Raw genomic sequence first — 19,816 nt, forward strand, 5'->3', positions numbered from 1 at the left:
TGGTCAGCAATTTAGTTTTTTGGTGCAGACCTGTGTTGATCTACTGGTATCCAATGAGATCAGGATCATTGTGTAGTGACCGAACAATTTTCATGAAATCAATAACTGCCTTATATAACAATTACAGCACGGAAACAGGCCAATTTGGCCCTTCGAGTCCACACTGATCCAAGTACCCTCCTCTAATCCCACTTACCAGCACTCTGGACATATCCATCCATCCCCCTCCCATCCATATACTTATCCAACTCTTTCTTAAATGACAAAACTGACCCTGTCTCCACCACCTTTCCCTGAAGTCCATTCACACAGTAACCACTCTCTGAGTAAAGAGTAAAGAAGTTTGCCCTCATGTTACTCCTAAACCTTTGCCCATCAACTCTCAACCCATGACCTCCATCCATCTCTCCTACTCTCAATGGGAAAAGCCTTTCCACATCAACTCAATCTATCCCTCTCATTATCTTAAATACCTCTATCAAATTCCCTCTCAGCCTTTTGTGTTCCAAGGAATAAAGACCTAATTTGTGCAATCTTTTCTTATATTCCAGATGCTGAAACCCAGGCAACATTTTTTTAAATCTTCTCCTTCCTTCATATGTAAGGCATCAATGTCTTGTCTGGACAGGGTGTTGGCCACCAAATTTGCTTTCCCTTCGATATGCCGTATATCTGATGAAAATTGCAGAATGAAATCCAAGTGCCATACCTCATGAGGCGAATAGTAGTGTTTCCTCGATGGTGGTCGGTATAAATGGTTAAAAGCATATCCTTCCTGCCAGTAGTGGAAATGTCGCACTGCGAGGTAGATTGCCAGGAGCTCGCACCCAAAAGTACTGCATTTTGACTAAGCAGATGACAGTTTGTTTGTAAAGAATGCCAGAGGCTCCAATGTCCCACCGATTTTTTTTTTCTCTAAAACAGCTCCCACTGTAATCTCAGGCATTCATGGTGAGGGAGAGGACACCATTGGGCTTCTGATTTTTAAAAATATTTTGACATACAGCACAGAAACAGGTCATTTTGGCCAACAAGTCTGTGTAGCTCAATTTATACTCAATTAACCTACACTCAGTACATTTTGAATGGTGAGAGGAAACCAGAGCCCCTGGGGAAAACCCATGCAAACACAGGGAGAACATACAAACGCCTTACAGACAGCACAGGTTTTGAATCTGGGTCGCTGTCGCTGGCCCTGTGTAAACGTGTTGCATTAATGACTATGCCAACCATGCGCCAGCATTGTGGCTTCTGCAAGGGCAGTCTTCAACCATGAGTTTCTACATGGTGGGTTATGTGTGTTATATATCCCTGTGCTGATATGACAGAGTCACCAAATGAGGGAAACATTTGAGCAATCTCTGAAGTGGGTAAGTAGTCAATTGGAAATTTGCTGGATGGATGATGACCTTTAATGGACAAGCAATGCAGCTCACATGCAAATAAGAACAGCGGCCGACTACACAGCCATTCTTTAAATTTACAAGCAAGGAAAAACGTGTTGGGAAATACACTCTCAAAATGCATTCACTACCTCTGCAACTGTGAAAACCCAATGGAATGGCTTACAAAACCCAAAATCCAGCATAAGCGATCACCGGCCGTGAGTCTGAATATGGGAATTATTTGCGGCGGCTGGAATGCATGATCTGTGCGGGTGTCTGTGTTCTTGAGAAGTCAGTGGGAGCACAGAAACATTTGCACCAGAAAATGAATACCTGAGAGATAGTCTTTAACAATCAAGCCACAGCACCAAATTTCTGGTGTTTCCAGCAAGGACGTCATCCATTTTCTTAACTGCGCACCTGCACTGTCTAATTAGGCTGGAAACGAGAACTTCATTAGGTTAATAAAGCTTGGACCCTCTCAGTGAGTGCCACCACTTATTGGTCGAGCTCCTTTTGCCTTTTTTGAACTGGTGTTGTAGAACGTTGCTCCAATTCTGCTTGCTGACTGGGGGCAGCTGTCGAAATCTCTAGCTGCATTGCAGAAGCTGTGGCCATCACAAAGTCGCCATGCATCACTAATTGGTCCAGAGTGGACATCCAAACAGTACCTACCAGGGGTCCTTGAATTTAAGAAGGCAAGCAACAGAGAAATCTCTGCTTCCAAACCTCTCCATCAGTAATGTCTTTCTGTGCCATTTTCTGAGCATACGTAACTGCTTTCTATCACTGAGATTGTCATCAGCTAGGAGCTCTGGATTGTCAAACTCTTGGGACACTGCATTCACTCTAAGATAGCAGCCTTCAGGGTATCATATGGGTCATCTTCACCTGGATTAATGAGAACATCTTCCTCCTCGCAAGCAATGCTCTCTGGGAGGTGTGCAACAAGTAAACCAAATTTATCTTCTGGCTTGTAATATTAAACAAGGAGAAAAGTGCCTTGAGGATGGAGAACCAAGTGTGAGCATTGTTCATAAAAAGGTGGGAAACTTCCACTTTGACCTCACAACTGGCTCCTGCAATTGCTTTATCCTCATAGTTTTACACTTTCACCAGAAGAGGTTGTGAACCAGTGTGCGCATCATTCCAAGTGTACAACTTGTGGTGCCAGGCCCAGGAAGGTATGCAATCACATCATATTCTCCTACTAATATATCCCCTATCACTATTGCACTCCTCTATTCCATCTTTCCCTTGTGAGCCCCTTTCCCTCTGTGACAGTCACCCAGCTACTTGCTTCCTGCCTCCTTGGTGTTACTGCCTCCCCTTCTGAATGATCCAGAGTTCATCCAGCTCCAGCTTCCCAACTCCATCTTTGCAGAGCTGCACTTCTCGTGCAAGTAGTCACCAGGGAGACTTTTGTCCCATTTTTCCCACATCCTGCAAGAGGAGCCTACAACTGCCGTAGCTGCCACTCCCACATAGGAAAAGACCTTACTTGAACTCACCTGCTCTTACTGGTGTCATCTCATGGAAACTTCCCTTCACCTGCACAGCTTCCTCAGCCTCTGCTCGCCAAATCGATGTCCCTCTTTTGCACTGCCAATGACACAATGGCGACTCCACAATGGTTGCTCCTTTAATTGGCTACTGTTAATTATCCAATCTCTCAATAAGCATCTACCTTTACCAATGCTTCCAAGTACACCCACTCTAGGTTCAGCACTCACCATTGCTGAAAAGAAACTGGTTGATCTCCCCCATTCTTTTCACATCAAATACTCAGTTTTTTTTCTCAACTCCCATCTTCCTGCTTCCCCAAACCACATGAAAATGTGCTCTGTTTTCATTGCCTCTCTCTATTCACACAAATCACCTATGTGACTTCTCAAGTACAGTTTGTGATTGGAGCACAGCTGCTGATTCCACAGTCCATAATCCAAAGACCTCCATTCCCAAACCATATCACGGACCCAATCAGGGCCTGGTCTCAGGATCCAAGGCCTTGGACACTATAGCTCCATGAAGTTCATGTTCTGTTTGATCTGATACTGGACAGCATTTGGTTCACTGCCCCAGCCATACATCATGTTCCATTCTATAGGATCTGTTTCTCTGCACCCCCCCCCACTGCCTTGTGTTCCTCCAAAATGTCTCTCTGACCCTCCCCTCACCTCCCCTTTCTCCCACCCCCCCTTCTATTGGTCCTGTCTCTCTTATACCCCTCCCCCCCAGTCATTGGATGGAGCCTTTCCCGCTGTCCACCACCCCACTGTTCCACTGGACTTGTTTGCCCTCCTTTCCATACCGCGGGTCCTGTCTCTCTTCTTCCCCCTGCCATTGCATGGTTCTTGCTTCCCCTACTGCTCCATGGGATTTCACTCTGCCACCATTCTATGGGACCTGGCTCTCTATTTTTCCACTTGTCAATGTAAAACATTAAGTAGTAATTGTCCAGGCATTGAATGGCACTAGAGGAAGAGAATTGCATACGGGAGTAACACTTTGCACGTACAAGTTACGTATACATTTTATTGCTTTTATTGCTTATTTCCCCTGTCCTGAATTCTGTAACCAAGGGAAACCATTGTTTTTGTTTAGCATGTTCTAAGTCCATTACCAGCTTATGCAGGAATGTCTAACTCGAAGTATGTATATTGCTTTCAAATTTCTAATGAAACATTCTAAATAGCCAAATCAGTTGCCAAATATCAATTGCAAATTGATGTTGCTCAAGCATCTGGCCTTAGAAAAGGTACACAAAATATGCATCTGTAGTGGCTGTTACACACACACAGAAACACACTACGGGACACAGTGGAGGTTTCAGTTGAACTGTTTATTTGATTTTCGTGCGCGCCCCCCTTTAAGGCCAATGGGAGTTCTGCCCCACGTGGCAGTGATGTAATCACGTTTCCTGGGGCGTGAGGTGTGGCCTAAGTCATGAGGCAGGCCCTGACGGTGTCATCTTCCTGTAGCTGCCCCGCTAGTGCGGCGATACAAGCGGGGCCGGTTAACTACAAGACATATGTGCCACCACACAACCCCCCCCCCAAAACCGGCTTGCGCATCTCGCTGCTTGGGCAGCTGACACCTTTGCTTAGGTTTGCTGTCCTCACGGGTTAGTCTAAGTTCACATGCGCTGGTTTCAGTCGCTCCCTGCCCCCAGTGTCCAGGTTAAAAGTTTTTCCCGACCAGAGTAGGACCTTGTATGGGCACTGCAGTGGGTAGAGTGCAGGTCACGCCATACGAAAACTAAATCTGATGAGGCCAGCTCCTTTAGAACATTCGCTGGATGTTTGCCGTGGTGGGTTAGCGGGGGTTCCAGCGAGGCGAGCCTGTTGTGGAGGTCTGAGAAGAGGGTTGGGTTCTCACCTCCAGATTCTGCACCTGTCCCAAAGAACTCTCCTGGCAGCGACAACAGTGAACCATAGACAAGTTCCACATACGAAACCTGGAGATCCTCCTTTGGGGCTGTTCGAATGCCAAGCAGGATCGAGCCTCGTGTTCTTGTGTGGGATTCGAGGGTGGTCAGGGGAAGCACACTCAACTCCACTCTTGTGTCCACCAGGAAATGCCGTCCACTGGTCCTGTCAACCACGTGCAGGAGGCTGTTCATGTGGCCGGCCGTCTCAGCCATCAGCAGTGGCTGGCCTGGTCATTTCCCTGGTTTGAGCTGGGCTGTCGGCACTTGCGGGCTTGGGCTCCCCAGCATTGGTGGTAGAAACACCAGGTGGTTTGGTGCTCTTCTGGATTTTGTCTGGGGGCAGTCTGTAGTCGGCTGGGTCCAGAGCAGGTGACCTGATTCACGGCAGCCTCATTCTCTTGTTTGGTTCTCCACAGCACATCGTTACGGGCTGTGATCGTTACGGGCTGCGACCTTCGGGGGGGGGGGGTGGTCTGAGAAATCCTCATCCACCAGTAGGAGCTGGATGTCTTCTGGCATTTGTTCCAGGAAGGCTTGCTCAAACATCTGCCAATGTGAGCATCTCATTCATTAGAGCAGACGGGGCTCTGTCCCTCATGTCATCAAGGTGCATCAGCCTGGCCGTGTACTGCCGATGGGAGAGACCAAAGGTGCAGAGGAGGAAGGCTTTGAGGGCGACATACTTGCCCTCATCTGGTGGATTGTGGATCAGGTCATCCACTCTGGCCACAGTTCTTCATCGAGGGTGCTCACCACATGGTAAAACGTTGTGGAGTCAAAGGTGAAACTGCGCTTCTGCCAGCCCGAACCATGTGCGAAGTCGATGGGTCCAAAAGGGGCGAATCTTCACTGCCACAGCATTGATCGCCGTCGAATCTGCGGGGTCACCAATGTAGCAGCTGCTACACACACAGAAACATCACCAATATTTCTGTTGAACTGTTTATTTGAATTTCGTGCGCGCCCCTTTAAGGCCAACAGGAATTCCGCCCCGCATGGCAGTGACATCGTTGTGTTGCCTGGGGCGTGAGCTGTGGCCTAAGCCGTGAGGCAATCAGCAGGCCCTGACGGCGCTATTTCCTGCAGCTGCCCCGCCAGCGTGGCAATATAAGCGTGGCCGGTTCGCAACAAGAGATGTGCACTCCCACACACCTTTAGAGCTGAATGAAGAGGATTTCTTGGCTGTAAAATATTCCTTATTTGTAGCACGTATCTCAGAGCTGGTTTCAGATTTGTTCTCATTTTCAGGCTGCAGTAACCCAGTCGATTGCCCTGGGAAGCTTGGTCAGTTGCCAGGCATGTTTCCGCTGCCCTGTGAAAATGAAGAGTGCAGCTGGGGCATGTTCATTTCTGACGTTGCCTTTTGGCATTCAAGTAAAGTAGTTTGTAAGCTGGCAAACTGTGGTAGGCATTATCTTCCTGGCATAGAAGGCATTGTTTGAGCAAAGAAACCTGAAATGAATGAATTAGGGTGGTACGGTTGTCGTAGTGGCCTTCACAGCGCCAGTGATTGGGACCAGGGTTAGAATCCAGCACAGTCTGTAAGGAGTTTGTACATTCTTTCCGTATCTGTGTGGGTTTTTCCAGGGGGCTCAGGTTTCCTCCCACCATTCGAAACATACTGGAGGGGTAGGTTAACTGGGTGTAATTGGGTGGCATGGAATCGTGGGCTGAAGTGGCCTGTTAAATGGTCTAAATTAACAAAAATTAGTTTTAATATTAAAGATTTCTTCTAAGCTAGTCAAGAGGTTTCCTCTTAATAGACAGAGAATCTCATTGGATTCTTCTTTACTGTATCTACCAAAGCTACCATTCTTTTTTCATTTTTCCTTCCTGATTTTCCTATCAAATGTACTTCCACATCCCTGAAAGGATTTGCTTGATTCCAAATCAATTGAACTGAAATAGATTCTGTTATCCAGATATTTTTGACAATAGTTCTTCCACAGTACACACTGCATCTCAGGCATTTCACTGGTCTCTGGTTGAAAGTTGGTGTACTCACCAAAAGGGAAGACCTTGAGTCTCAGAAAGGCAGGGCTCTAATTGGCAGCGGCAAGGCAGAGAACTTGAAGGAAGTCCAGTTCTTCATTAGAGCAAGTTTAATTTTTTTCAAGTGTGCATTATAGTTAGTACTCAGTTACTGTTCAAAGTTTAAATTTACTGTCAGAATACAAAATGCCATCACTTACAACTCTGAGATTTTTTTTCCTGCAAGCTTAGCAGAGTTTCTACTTATTGGTAGTGTAAACTGTACTCAAGAAACATATGCAAAAGGGAGAAATGTAAACAAACTGCAAAATATTTTTAAAGAAATCATTCATTGACGATGTGCAATTTAAAAGTGCTTAAATGAGTCTCAGAAGCCCCTTTTCTTCTTCTTTCTTTCTTCTTTGGCTTGGCTTCGCGGACGAAGATTTATGGAGGGGTAATGTCCACGTCAGCTGCAGGCTCATTTGTGGCTGACAAGTCTGATGCGGGACAGGCAGACACGGTTGCAAGGGAAAATTGGTGGGTTGGGGTTGGGTGTTGGGTTTTTCCTCCTTTGTCTTTTGTCAGTGAGGTGGGCTCTGTGGTCTTCTTCAAAGGAGGTTGCTGCCCGCCGAACTGTGAGGCGCCAAGATGCACGGTTTGAGGTGCTATCAGCCCACTGGTGGTGGTCAATGTGGCAGGCACCAAGAGATTTCTTTAGTCAGTCCTTGTACCTCTTCTTTGTGCACCTCTGTCTCGGTGGCCAGTGGAGAGCTCGCCATAGAACACGATCTTGGGAAGGCGATGGTCCTCCATTCTGGAGATGTGACCTACCCAGCGCAGTTGGATCTTCAGCAGCGTGGATTCCATGCTGTCGGCCTCTCGAGTACTTCGATGTTGGTGACGAAGTCGCTCCAATGAATGTTGAGGATGGAGCGGAGACAGCGCTGGTGGAAGCGTTCTAGGAGCCATAGGTGATGCCGGTAAAGGACCCATGATTCGGAGCCGAACAGGAGTGTGGGTATGACGATCTGAAGCCCCTTTTACACAGCCATTAAAAGGCAGGAATTAACTGCCTTTTAACCACTTCACCTACCTGTTTCAACGCAAATGCAATGAAGGTGAGCTGGAGGTGGGCCCAATTATGACTTTTACACAGCCGCTGAGGTGCGGAAATTTTGTGCAAATTTCCCACTCCGCTGGCAGTGTAGCAATGTTGTGATGGAATTTATTTGCTAAATTCCATTCTGTCATTTTTTTCCTCCAGGACCGTTAAACATTTTTACAGATTGCCTGCAGTCTAAATTGACCGCAGGCACTCCATAAGAAACTGGGCGAATGAATATGACATTCCTGGTGATGCGCAATGATGCATTCAGCTTGTGGGTGCAACACAGGATTTTTAGATCTGCAGCAAACCAGTGAGACATGTCAAGAGGTTTGTTCGCATAAAGCTAATCAAAATATCTACCACCTTTTCAATAGTCTGAGTATCGAGAGGTATTTTCTCATTATTCCTGAGGAATAAACAGGATAGTGACTTCACCAACACCATTGACGTAGTGACGTTGTGCGTCAGATGTACATTGCGCATTCACATCCCTCTGACAATTTCTGCAACAGAGGAAGTGGGTGTAAATGTTTTTCCTGTGTAAACGACCACTCCGGAGGGAAGTAACAAATTCTTTTTGAAATTTTTCCATTATTTATGTGTAAAAATCATAATTTTCATCCCACGCCTGAGACTACCAAGGTATGTAGTATCAGAGCCAATGCGTTTTGCAATGGCTTCTGTCTAAAAGGGTTCACGCAGGACGCCAGCGCTTTAATGCTGCATTACACAGGTCTCGCCTCCATTTTCTCTGGGATGCTGGTTTGATTATGTAAAATGTCACACTGCCCTGACATTTCTTGGTCCAGTGTGAACGACCCAAGCTGCCTTTAAAGATGGGTCATTCGCACGCCAATTAAGTGGGTTTTTCTGTGTAAAAAGGCCTCTGATGAAGTCTGTTGATTAGGAATTTGATGGTTTAAGGGTATCAACTCCTCCTGAACTTGGTGGTACGAGTCCTGTGGCACCTATACTTCTTTCCTGATGGCAACAGTGAAAACAAAGCATATCCTGGGTGTTGTGGTTCCTTGATAAATGCTGCTACTCTCCAAGAGCAGCGTTCCATGTCGATGTTCTCAATGTTGGGGATGATTGTGCATGTAATGAAATAGGCTGTGTCCACTATCTTTTGCAGGGATTTCCACTCTGAGGTATTTAGGCCTTCAAACCAGGCCAATAACATACCAAACCTCCACAAACTCCGAAGAAAGCTGAGGTGCTGAAGTGCTTTCTTCACAATGACATTGGTATGATGGGCCCATGGAAGGTCCTCTGAGATAGTAAACCCAGGAATTTAAATTTGTCACCTTCTCCACTTCTGATTTCCCCCAATGATCTCTGGCTTGTACACCTCTGGTTTTCCTTTTCTAAAGTTCACAATCAGTTTTTTGGTCTTGGTGACACGAAGTCTGAGGTTGTCGCTGGTACACCATTCAGTCAAGTTAAAGTTGAGACTCTCTGTCTCTGCTTTAACTCCTTCCATAGTTTTGTTCCTTTTCACCCACCTTTCTTGTGGCTTGCATCAGATGATCCTGCCACACTGTTCTACTTTACTTTTTCTATTCTATTTCTTTCAATGTAGTCTGGGAATTGAGGGCTGTTGGGAACTATTTCACTGGTGAGTCTTGAGCATGGTGAGTGGTGGATCAGAAATGAGGAGACCTGGTGGTTCCTATTTTCTTGTGTTCTTGATGCATGACCTTAAATTCTCTCCTTCAAGACTTTTGCCTTGCTGCTACCCAGTGGCAGATTAACCATTAGGCTGAGTAGGCTGAAGCCAAGGGGCCCAGAAGGTAAGGGGGCCCATCACAACCACTGTTACACCAATTCAACCACTTGTCAATATGGGGTTGCGTTAGTCCTGGGTCCATCTGTCACAGGTGCAGTGCTACTGGAGTAGAATTCTTAAAGTGGGGCACAGCAAGAGAGATGTCAGCATTTTTACCCACAATGCAAAGTGATGCAGAAACTCTTCCTCTTGCCGCCTTAAAAATATATATATATATATATATATATATGAACTGCGGCTAAACCATATGATCTCTCCCATAATGACATCATCACGCGCAGTGTCTGCCCACTCATTCCTGCTTTCCACCTTCCACTAATGCTCACCTTCAGAAACCTGTCACTCTCTTGGATCCACCTCCAGGCCAATTGACACCACTTATCCCATTCTCCCTGTCAGATTTGGCAATGAATTCTGTCAATCACGCTCCCTCACGCGTGCGCGCACTGGACACCCTGAGGGGGAGGGGGGACTGTGCTTCTTTTGCAAAGTGAAAATGCTGAAATGCTGGAGGAACTCGGTAGGTCTCGCAGTGTCCACAGGAGGTAAAGGCTCTTAGCTATCACTATATTTCTGTGGAGCTGAGGTTCACTTTATATATTAAAAAAAGACTCTTCTGTTTCCTATGTTATTTTGTATTGAGACTTTTTTCAGAACTGATTTTATTTATTCTTTTGTAACTAACACACTTCTTAAATTATTCAGGGCTAGCAGACGGTTTCTGTAAAATAAAGTTTTGTTTGATTTTAATGGTTTTTCCTCCCCACTTCCAAACACCAACTGATTGGGGAAAAGCTAGATTTGAGGAGATGCGAAAGGACTTACAGAGTGTGCATTGGGACAATTTGTTTTATAGGCAGGATGTAGTAGAGAGATGGAAGTCTTTTAAAGATCAGATTTTGAGAGTGCAAAAGCTTTATGTTCCTATTAGGTTAAAAGGAGGGGCAAAAGGTTGGGGAGAGCTGTGGTTTTCAAGGAATATTGGAAACTTGGTTTGAAGAAAAAGAGAGGCGTACATTAGGTATAAGAAGCATGGAATTAAGGAGATGTTTGAAAAATACATTGAATGTAAGAGGAATCTTAAGAGAGGAATTAGGAAAGCTAAAAGAAGGTACGAGGAGACTATAGCAAGCAGGTTGAAAATTCATCCAAAAGGGTTCTACAAATATGTTGATGGTAAAAGGAAAGCGAGAGACAAAATTGGTCCCTTAGAGAATCAGAGCGGAAAACTGTGTGTGGAGCCTAGAGAAATGGGGAAGATATTGAACAGTTTCTTTTCTTCGGTATTCTCCAAGGAGAAGGATATTGGGATATGTGAGATTAAAAAAAGCAAATTGGGTAAATATGGAGAATATAGTGATTACGAAAGATGTAGTGTTAGGGCTTTTGAGGAATATAAAGGTGGATAAGTCTCCGGGACCAGACGCAATCTTCCCCAGGATATTGAGAGAAGTAAAGGAGGAAATAGCAGATGCTCTGACGGTAATTTTCCAAATGTCATTAGAGATGGGGATAGTGCCGGAGGATTGGCGTATTGCGCATGTGGTTCCGTTATTTTAAAAGGGTTCAAAGAGGAAGCCTGGCAATTATCGACCTGTAAGTTTGACGTCTGTGGTAGGTAAATTAATGGAGAAAGTTCTTAGAGATAGTACTTATAAATATCTGGATAGACAGGGTCTGATCAGGAGCACTCAACACGGATTTGTGGGCGGAAGGTATAAGGCGTTGGTGTGGCCTAATTTAGAGTTCTGTGTGCAGTTCTGGTCGCCTAATTATAGGAAGGATATAAACAGAGTGGAGAGAGTGCAGAGAAGATTTACCAGAATGTTACCTGGGTTTAAGCATCTAGAGTACAGGGAGAGATTGGGCAGATTAGGTCTTTATTCTTTGGAGCGTAGAAGGTTGAGAGGGGATTTGATAGAGGTATTTAAGATTATGAAAGGGATAGACAGAGTGGATGTGGATAGACTATTTCCGTTAAGAGTAGGAGAGATTGAAACAAGAGGACATAAGTTAAGAGTTAAGGGGCAGAGGTTTAGAGGTAACATGAGGGGGAACTTCTTTACTCAGAGAGTGGTAGCGGTGTGGAACGAGCTTCCGGGAGAAATAGTGGCGGCAGAGTCAATTTTATTATTTAAGAAAAAGCTGGACAGGTATATGGATGAGAAGAAGGTGGAGGGTTATGGTCATTGTGCAGGTAGGTGGGACTAGAGAGGAGTGTTTGGTTCGGTGCGGACTAGAAGGGCCTAATGGCCTGTTTCTGTGCTGTAATTGTTATGTTATGTATTCCCAGCACATACCTGGTGGATAAATTTAGAATATGTGAGGGCATCACACCTAAAGGCTAATAAATGGAACAATTTCACTTTGTTCAACGAAGGATGGGGGCTGTGGGGTCAAGGTCAGGGGGTCCTAGTGGTTCCTCCTGCCCAGGAGGAATCCGCCACTGCTGCTCCGTTCTTAAAGGACAATCCACCTCCGCTTCCTGTTGGTCACCTGATGACCACCAATCTGTCCCCTCAAACCTTCACGATGCATATCATCCACCCGCCCCTTCAGACCTGTGAAATACCTTTTGAGAAGTAGTGTGTGCTGCAGAAGTAAGATTTTGGTGAATGGCAGGGGGTGTGAAGTAGTTTACGCAGTGTCTCCACTTGCCAGGTGGGTTGAATTGAGACAAAGACGGTCCATGAGCACAAAATCACACAAGCCTTAGCCTCAAGAGATCTCTATAGTCATGAGCAGATCCTGAGGTCATGTTGAATTCTTAGTACTGGGTCAGAAACCATTCTTCTGATTGAATGCACAATTGACCAGTGTTGGAGCCATCGTCATAGAGCATCAAAACGTGTTTTCTACCAACTCTGTGGATTATTGAGTATTTATTTTTATTTCCAACTCAGTAGATGCCAGTTCCGGCCTTTGAGACCCATGCCATCCAATTACACTTAATTAACCTATAACCCGTAGCTTTGGAGAGTGGGAAGAAACTAGACTACTTGAAGAAAACCAGTCATGGGTAGAATGTGCAAACTCCTTACAGACAGCGCCAGATTTGAACCCAGGTCGCTGGTGCTGTAATAGTGTCGCAATAACCGTGCCACCCTCTAATAATCCTATCGCCAGCATTTGGTCTGACACCTTCAGTGCCTTTGTGATCTGGATGTTTGTCTGGACGCTGACGTGGACATTTACCCCCTCCATAAATCTTCGTCCGCGAAGCCAAGCCAAAGAAAGAAAAAAAGAAAATTTAAAAGTCACAAGAGTACATTCTCAAACAGGATACTCCCCATTACAAGCCCCCAATGGTCAAAAGGACTGTTCATCTCATTCTGCTTTTAACCTCCCTTTCTTCATTCTACATTCATACCCTCTTGTTTTGGGCACCTATACCATGGATTTACCTGCAGCCCAAGGAAGAAGAAGCCTGTTGTTTGCAGTGAGCCACCATTTAACATACTTAGTTTGCCTTTTCCTAGGGACTGAGCTGGCAACAAAGCAAAGATGCTGGTCATGAGTTTCAAGCAGTTGCTGATCTCTGAATGCAAAACAAGTAGCCTGGTTAGTTGGAGCCAGTAATCCTTCTATGACCAACATGTAGTTTTGCTAGAAGCCATGGAGTCGGCTTGGCTGCTCTGAGACTTTTATCTTGCGATCACCTGCCTGACCCTCAACTGCACAGACTCATCATTGTGTTATTATGGCCAGCAAGTAAAGGAATTTGAGAGAAAAAATAAAAGTATGTTTTAATGGTGGTGATATTTCTCCATTCACTTCAGTATCCAGGAGATTAACCTTTAATTTGAGAGGGTTGACACCATTGCATAGTCTCAGCAGCAGAAAAAATGGGCAGTGTTCCAGTTCCCACGCAAAGGAGGATTGCATGGTCGTTTTCAGTCTCCTGTCTGCAGCAGTGCCTCACTGTGCTGACCTTTCTGCTTGAGATATTCCTTTTTAACTTGAGAGCAGACAGCCCATGATACATCTGTAGTTTTAAAAGCAGTGGCCCAATAAGTCATTTAAATAGATGTATTTTAACATAATGGTTTTGTTACAAATTCACAGATATGGGTTAATGCTACATTAACATGTAATAAAATCTCACTATGGCAGATTGGAGATTTGAATTCATACAATTACAGTAACTGAAACTGGAATAAAAAGGATTAGTGTCATTTCTGGTGACCATGATAGCCCTGGATTAGTGTTAAGTAAAACATCAAGTTTTTCCTTTCTTTTACCAAAACGGGCGGGTTAACTGACCCCACTAAGTCACGTCTCGTCTGTTTGAGTGGTAGAATCCTGGGGGAGGGGGGGGTTTGATTGCAATGAAAAGGACAGGATTAGTGGAAGTAGGTGTTCGATTGTCAGTGTAGACTTGGAGGACTGAAAGGCCTGTTCCTGTGCTCTGAGACTCCACATTTCTGAGTGCAACTAATTCTGCACCCTCAACACTCTCTGGTAAATGTCCTCTGAGATCATGGGATGCAGTGCTGCAGAAGCTCCCAGGAGCACTGCTCCGGCATCTCATGGGGCAGCTCTGACATCTCTTTGTCACCATTTTTGGTGAGCTCTTGCACCTAAAAAAAAAATAAGCACTGCACCCCTGCCTGAGATGGTGAATTTAAGCACAATCAGAAGTGGTCAGTAAACACTCACCTAACGAAAACATAGGAACATAGGAAGTAGGAACAGGAGTAGGCCCAAAATGGCCCATCGACCCTGCTCCGCCATTCCCAATAAAATGATAATTTAAAAAGTGCTGAAACAATCTGAACGAAGATTGCAACAATCTAACCACATTGTTGATGAGGGTAGAATTTGGTGGCGTTGTATTTACAAAGTTAAATGATTCCTTCATTTACTTTGTAGGTGAAGTATTTCATGACTGTATACTGGGCTAATCTGAAGGCAAAGGTCAGTGAAACCATCTGAATTTTAGGTTTTAAGGAAAATAATACCTTGTTTCACAAAGAAATATGCACATAGTGTCACGATTGAGCTTATTGGCTTTAATTGAGAGGAACTGATTTCAGTTGAATTGCCCTGAATGTGCCCAACACCCTCTCAAAGGTGATCTTGCATGTGGGCTCTTTTATATAAAAGCAGGCAACAAATAATGGTCATCACAAGAAATCGGCTCCAAATGTCTGAGAATAATTTTTTCAAAAGTAATAAAAACCTGCGTGAGAAGAGATTTTTTTTCTCATCACTTATTCCAGTGTTTCCTTTCTTCTCCATCTCCACCCTCCCATCTGAAGCTGTCCTTCTGATTGCTGAACAGCTGTTTCAATGCTTTATCCAAGAGACTTGGACCTCTTGATGACCATCCCAAGCTTGACACTCCTTGCTGGGGTTAGAGAATCATGACACAACACTTGCCAGCAATATTCCTCCTCCTACTCCTCACTTTGATCCTTGGCCATACCAGCATCCTTTTAAAAAAAAAATCATTGTCAATTTTAAGTGCTCCCGCTCACTCACCCCCTGTTATTTTTGGTTCTTCTGATGTCTCTGGGACTTTGACTCTAAAATGTAATATTCTATTGTGTGTTGAGTCTCTTTAATAACTTAACTGTGGAATTAGTCCAGAGAATGGAACTCGTAAATCCGTTTGAGGGAAAAGGGAAAAAAATCCCATTGTCAAGAGGCAGCAGAAAAATTAAATTTGAAATAAACTCTTCTCTTCCCCTCACCCCCACCCTGGCATCCCTTTTACCGCCGACTGGATCTCTCTATCGTGCATTAAAAAATGAGCAGATAGCATGTATTACCCTATCACCAGCCACTAGAAGGCATTTGACTGTAACCATGATAAGTTCCCTCTGTATTGCCGCCCCCCACAAGTGTCACCTGCAACTGCTTTGTGGCTTTTCTTGGTAGCCTCCTCACCAGCCTGGAAGTTGATGTGGATGCAGAATTCTATCATCACTCTGTGCTTGAAGAAACACAAGTCGAGTCAACCTCATTTTATAATGGGAAAAGACTCTTATGTTCAAATGAGGATGTGTACAATGAGATGTTCCATCATCCGATTGGCTGACCGTTAACGTGATCTTGCACAAAGATGCTGACAACTACCATTCAATTATTTTTGATAAAAATTGCATCTTGGACCTAAACATGACCAGTTGAATGTAAAAAAAAAAAGTTCATTAAAAAAAAAACCATAAAAGCAGGACTAGAGTACAAAATATTTAATGATGTTTGTTTTGAGGTGCTTCACTGTTTAGCATGGCCCAGAGTTTCTCTGGCTGGACCATGCCGTTCAGTATTAGTTCTGGCAAGAGCTGAAGTTTCTTCACAGGCTGTGCATTCAATAATGGTGAGGTAATACTGGCAGATTACCCCATTTCATTTAATCTAGCTATGGGAAAGGCAGTTAATTTTAGAATATGACTAAGCTTTGACCTGTAGGGCAAGCATCTATATTTCTGCTTTAAGTCTTTGGCTTCCATTTTGTCATCTGATACCAGCTTTTAACCTCATGGTATGTTCAAAGCGGTAGAACACTTGCAGGCATCCTGGGATCTCATTTTCATAAAGGATTGTCCTTTCTTCCAATGGTTAACTGAATTAGTTTCTTCTAGGCATTTGACAAAATTACAAGGCTGTAATCAAGGGGAGTAAAAGTTTCCCCAAACCCCATTGATTAATGGAATGTGAGGATGGTGAGAAAGTGAACAGGATCAGCAATACACTTACAGCAGGCATGAGGTCAAGTATCATCTCCTTATTCTTTTCTTCTTTTGTTGTCCATTGGTAAACTTTCTGTTAGTTTCAATGAAAAGATAGATTGCTAAACCAGTTTAGAAGACTGGCAGCTCAACATTCTAGTGGACAGATGCTTTAGGAAAGACAGAGGGGGAGATGTCGAGTTATTGATTAAGGAGGATATCACTTCAATGGTTAGAGGTGATGTTTAAGGCTCATGAGGCCATATGGATGAAGCTGAACAATAAGAAAGGCATGGTCACCTTGTTAGGAGTGCACTATTGGTCGCCAATAGTCAACATAAATTAGAGGAGAAAATATGCCAGGAGATTGCTGCCAGCTGTAGGTCAAATAAGATTGTTAGTCTAAATGATTTTAACTTTCCAAATATTGACGGGGCTTCCTAGTGCAAAAGATTTAGATGTGTGCGACTTGTCAAATGTGTTCAGGAACATTTCCTCTGGCAGTATGTTGAAGGACCCACGTGGGAGATTGCAATGCTTGATCTAGTCTTAAATTGGGAAGGGCAAATGGATGACATGTTTCTGAATGAGCCTTTGGGGGACTAGAGACCATTTTCTATTAGGTTTAAGACTGCTATGGAGAGAGACAGAACAAGTCTATGATTTAAATTTGGAATTGGGGCAAGGCCAGTTTTGCAGGTATAAGGCAAGAACTAGCTTGTGTTCATTGGAACAGGGTATTTGAAGGAAAAGAAATGTTAGGAAAATGGAATGGCTTTAATAGTGTGTTGACAAGAGTCTAGGACATACACATTCCTGTTAGAGTGAAGGGCCAGACATGCAGGAACCTTGAAATATGAGGGAAATTGAGGCTCTCTTCGAGAGCTTGATGGAGGCATGGGGCAGGTATCAGTAGCTGAAATCAGGAGTATACCTGGAGGAGTTTCAGGAAATAAGCTAAAAAAAAAAAGGAAAGCAGGGTTGTGATCTCAGAATTATTACCTTCGCCACATGTTAGTGAGGTTAGAAATAGGAGGATAATGCAGCTTATCACATGGCTAAAGACATTGGGCATGAGGAAGGGTTTCAGGTTTCTGGATCTTTGGGCTCTCTTCCAGGTAAAGTGGGACCTGTTCCAATCTCAACTGGAGGGGGAATAAATATCCTTGCAAGAAGGTTTGCTAGTGCTGGTGTGGTGGGTTTAAAGGGGTAGGGGAACCAGAGTTCCAGAACAGATAGAGGAGTGGAGGAGGGAAAAGATGATGTGAAAATTGCACTGTTAGCAGTCGACAAGTTGTACATGGTGGAAATGTTCTCAGTTGGATATATTTCAATGAAAGGAGTATTGTAGGAAAGGCAGGTGAGCTTGGAGCATGGATTGACATGTGGAATTAGGACATTGTGGCCATTAGTAAAACTTGGTTGCAGGATTGGCAGCTCAGTATTCCAGGATTCCATTGCTTTCGAAGCGATAGAAATATGGAATGAAAAGGGGAAGAGTGGCATTGCTCATCAGGGAAAATATCATAGCTGTGCTCAAGCAGGACAGACCAGAGGGCTCATCCACTGAAGCTATATGGGTGGAGCTAAAGATTAGAAAATGTATGACCACTCTCTTAGAGTTGTATTATAGACTGACCAATAGTCGATGAGAATTGGAGGAACAAATCTGTGGAGAGATTGCAGACAGCTGCAAGGAAAATAAAATTGTGATAGTAGGAGATTTCAATTTTTCGCACATTGTCTGGGGCTCCTATTCTGTAAAAGGGCTGAATGGCTTAGAATTTGTCATGTGTTCAGGAAAGTTTTCTAAATCAATATATAGGGTAGGGGTCACAAAAATGGTTGAAAGATGCCAGGGGGTCGAAAGGGGTTTGATAAATGTCCGGGGGTGGGGAGAGTTGATTGATCTTTTGGGTTTGAAAGAATTGTACAGCCCAATGTCCCTTCTCCTGCCCAGGAGCCCGAGGTCCCCAGTTCTGCCGGGAGCCCGAGGCGACTTCTTCGATGAGAACAGCACCACATCTGATGTTGAGAATGGAGTCACTGATGCTAAAGACTGGACCCAGTTCCATTTGGCATCATCACTTGCTTAATTTACAGATATGTTACTTGGTAATTGGGGTTATAACAAAGTTTGGGTTGTTGCTGGGAGGCCTGACCACCATGCAATCCTTTAATAATGAATGTGGAAAGTGTATGTCTATTTATTTATTTATTTTTGTACATGCCTGGGGGTCTAGGAGGGATCAAGAATTCAATGAAGGGGTCAATGGTAGTAAAAGTTTCGGGACCCTTGATATAGAGGTACCACTAGAAAGAGTGCAATACTGGATCTCCTATTATGGAACGAGACAGGAAAGATTTGTTTTTTAATATTTTCGATACATTGAAGTTGGTGTAATTTTATGAGGCGAAATTTTTGTTGGACAGAAGAGTTTGTTGTGATGGCGTTTGTGACTGCAAGAGTTAACGGCAGTGGCCTGACCTTGCGCCTCGTCCTCTTGCTGGAGGTACAAATCACCACAGAAGATTCAGGAGGAGCAACATTATCTTCCTTTCGTAAGTCGGTGACTCTAAGAGCAATTAATTAGACTGGGATTTATTCTTTTCTCAACAATCAAATTGAATATTACTTTAAACGGGATTCGATAAAGTTCCTACCAACTCTGAAGTTAGTGAGGCGCTTCCGCTGACATGAAATAAAAGTTCCACAGTTTGCCGCTCATTGTATAATGTGGGATGAATAACTGCTCTATTCTTCACCCAACCATAGCTTGGGGTGATATTGTCACTGCATAGAGACTCCATACATTAGACATAGGATCATGGACTGTAACAGGACCTGTAACCAACCATCAATTACTCATCCCATTTTCCAGCATTTGGTCCATAGTCCTCTATGTCCTGACTACATAAAATGTGAGGAAATTAACTTCAAGAATTAAATAATATTACATTTTAATAAATATCCCCAAAATCCAATACCATAGGGTGTGGCAGTACACCATTAGGCAGGCGAACTGGCCCCGTTTGTCACGCATGCTGCGGGGCAGCCGGCCAAAATCACGAGACAGGAAAGATGACAGAAGTATGTGTAGGGGAACATTTTGGGTCCAGTGATCATAATGTCATTATTTTCAAGTTAATTATGGAGAAGACTAGGTCTGGGCCTTGAGTTGAGATTCTAAATTGGAGAAAGGGCAATTTTTAAGATGTGAGAGAGGATCCAGAATGTGTGAATTGGGGTAAGTTGTTTTCAGGCAAGGATGTGGCCCTTCAAAGTTGAAGCTTTGGGAGTACAGAGTTATCAGACATAGTGAACTTTGGTTTTCAAGGGATATTGGGGATGTGGTTTGGAAGAAGTGAGAGGTGTACAGCAGGTATAGGCAAAATGGAGCAAATGAAGAATTTGAAAAGTATAAAAATGTAAGGAAAACCTCAAGAAATAAA

At 44.0% G+C, this 19,816-nt stretch overlaps 1 protein-coding gene across 5 annotated transcripts in view; it reads left to right on the forward strand.

The window, feature by feature from the left end:
- plcb1 (phospholipase C beta 1) overlaps positions 1–19,816 on the forward strand; it is a 1,044,484-nt gene that overhangs the window by 67,884 nt on the left and 956,784 nt on the right. The window lies entirely within an intron of this gene.

Source organism: Narcine bancroftii, chromosome 4 (genome assembly GCF_036971445.1).
Source record: "Narcine bancroftii isolate sNarBan1 chromosome 4, sNarBan1.hap1, whole genome shotgun sequence".
Classification (NCBI taxonomy): Eukaryota; Metazoa; Chordata; class Chondrichthyes; order Torpediniformes; family Narcinidae; genus Narcine; species Narcine bancroftii.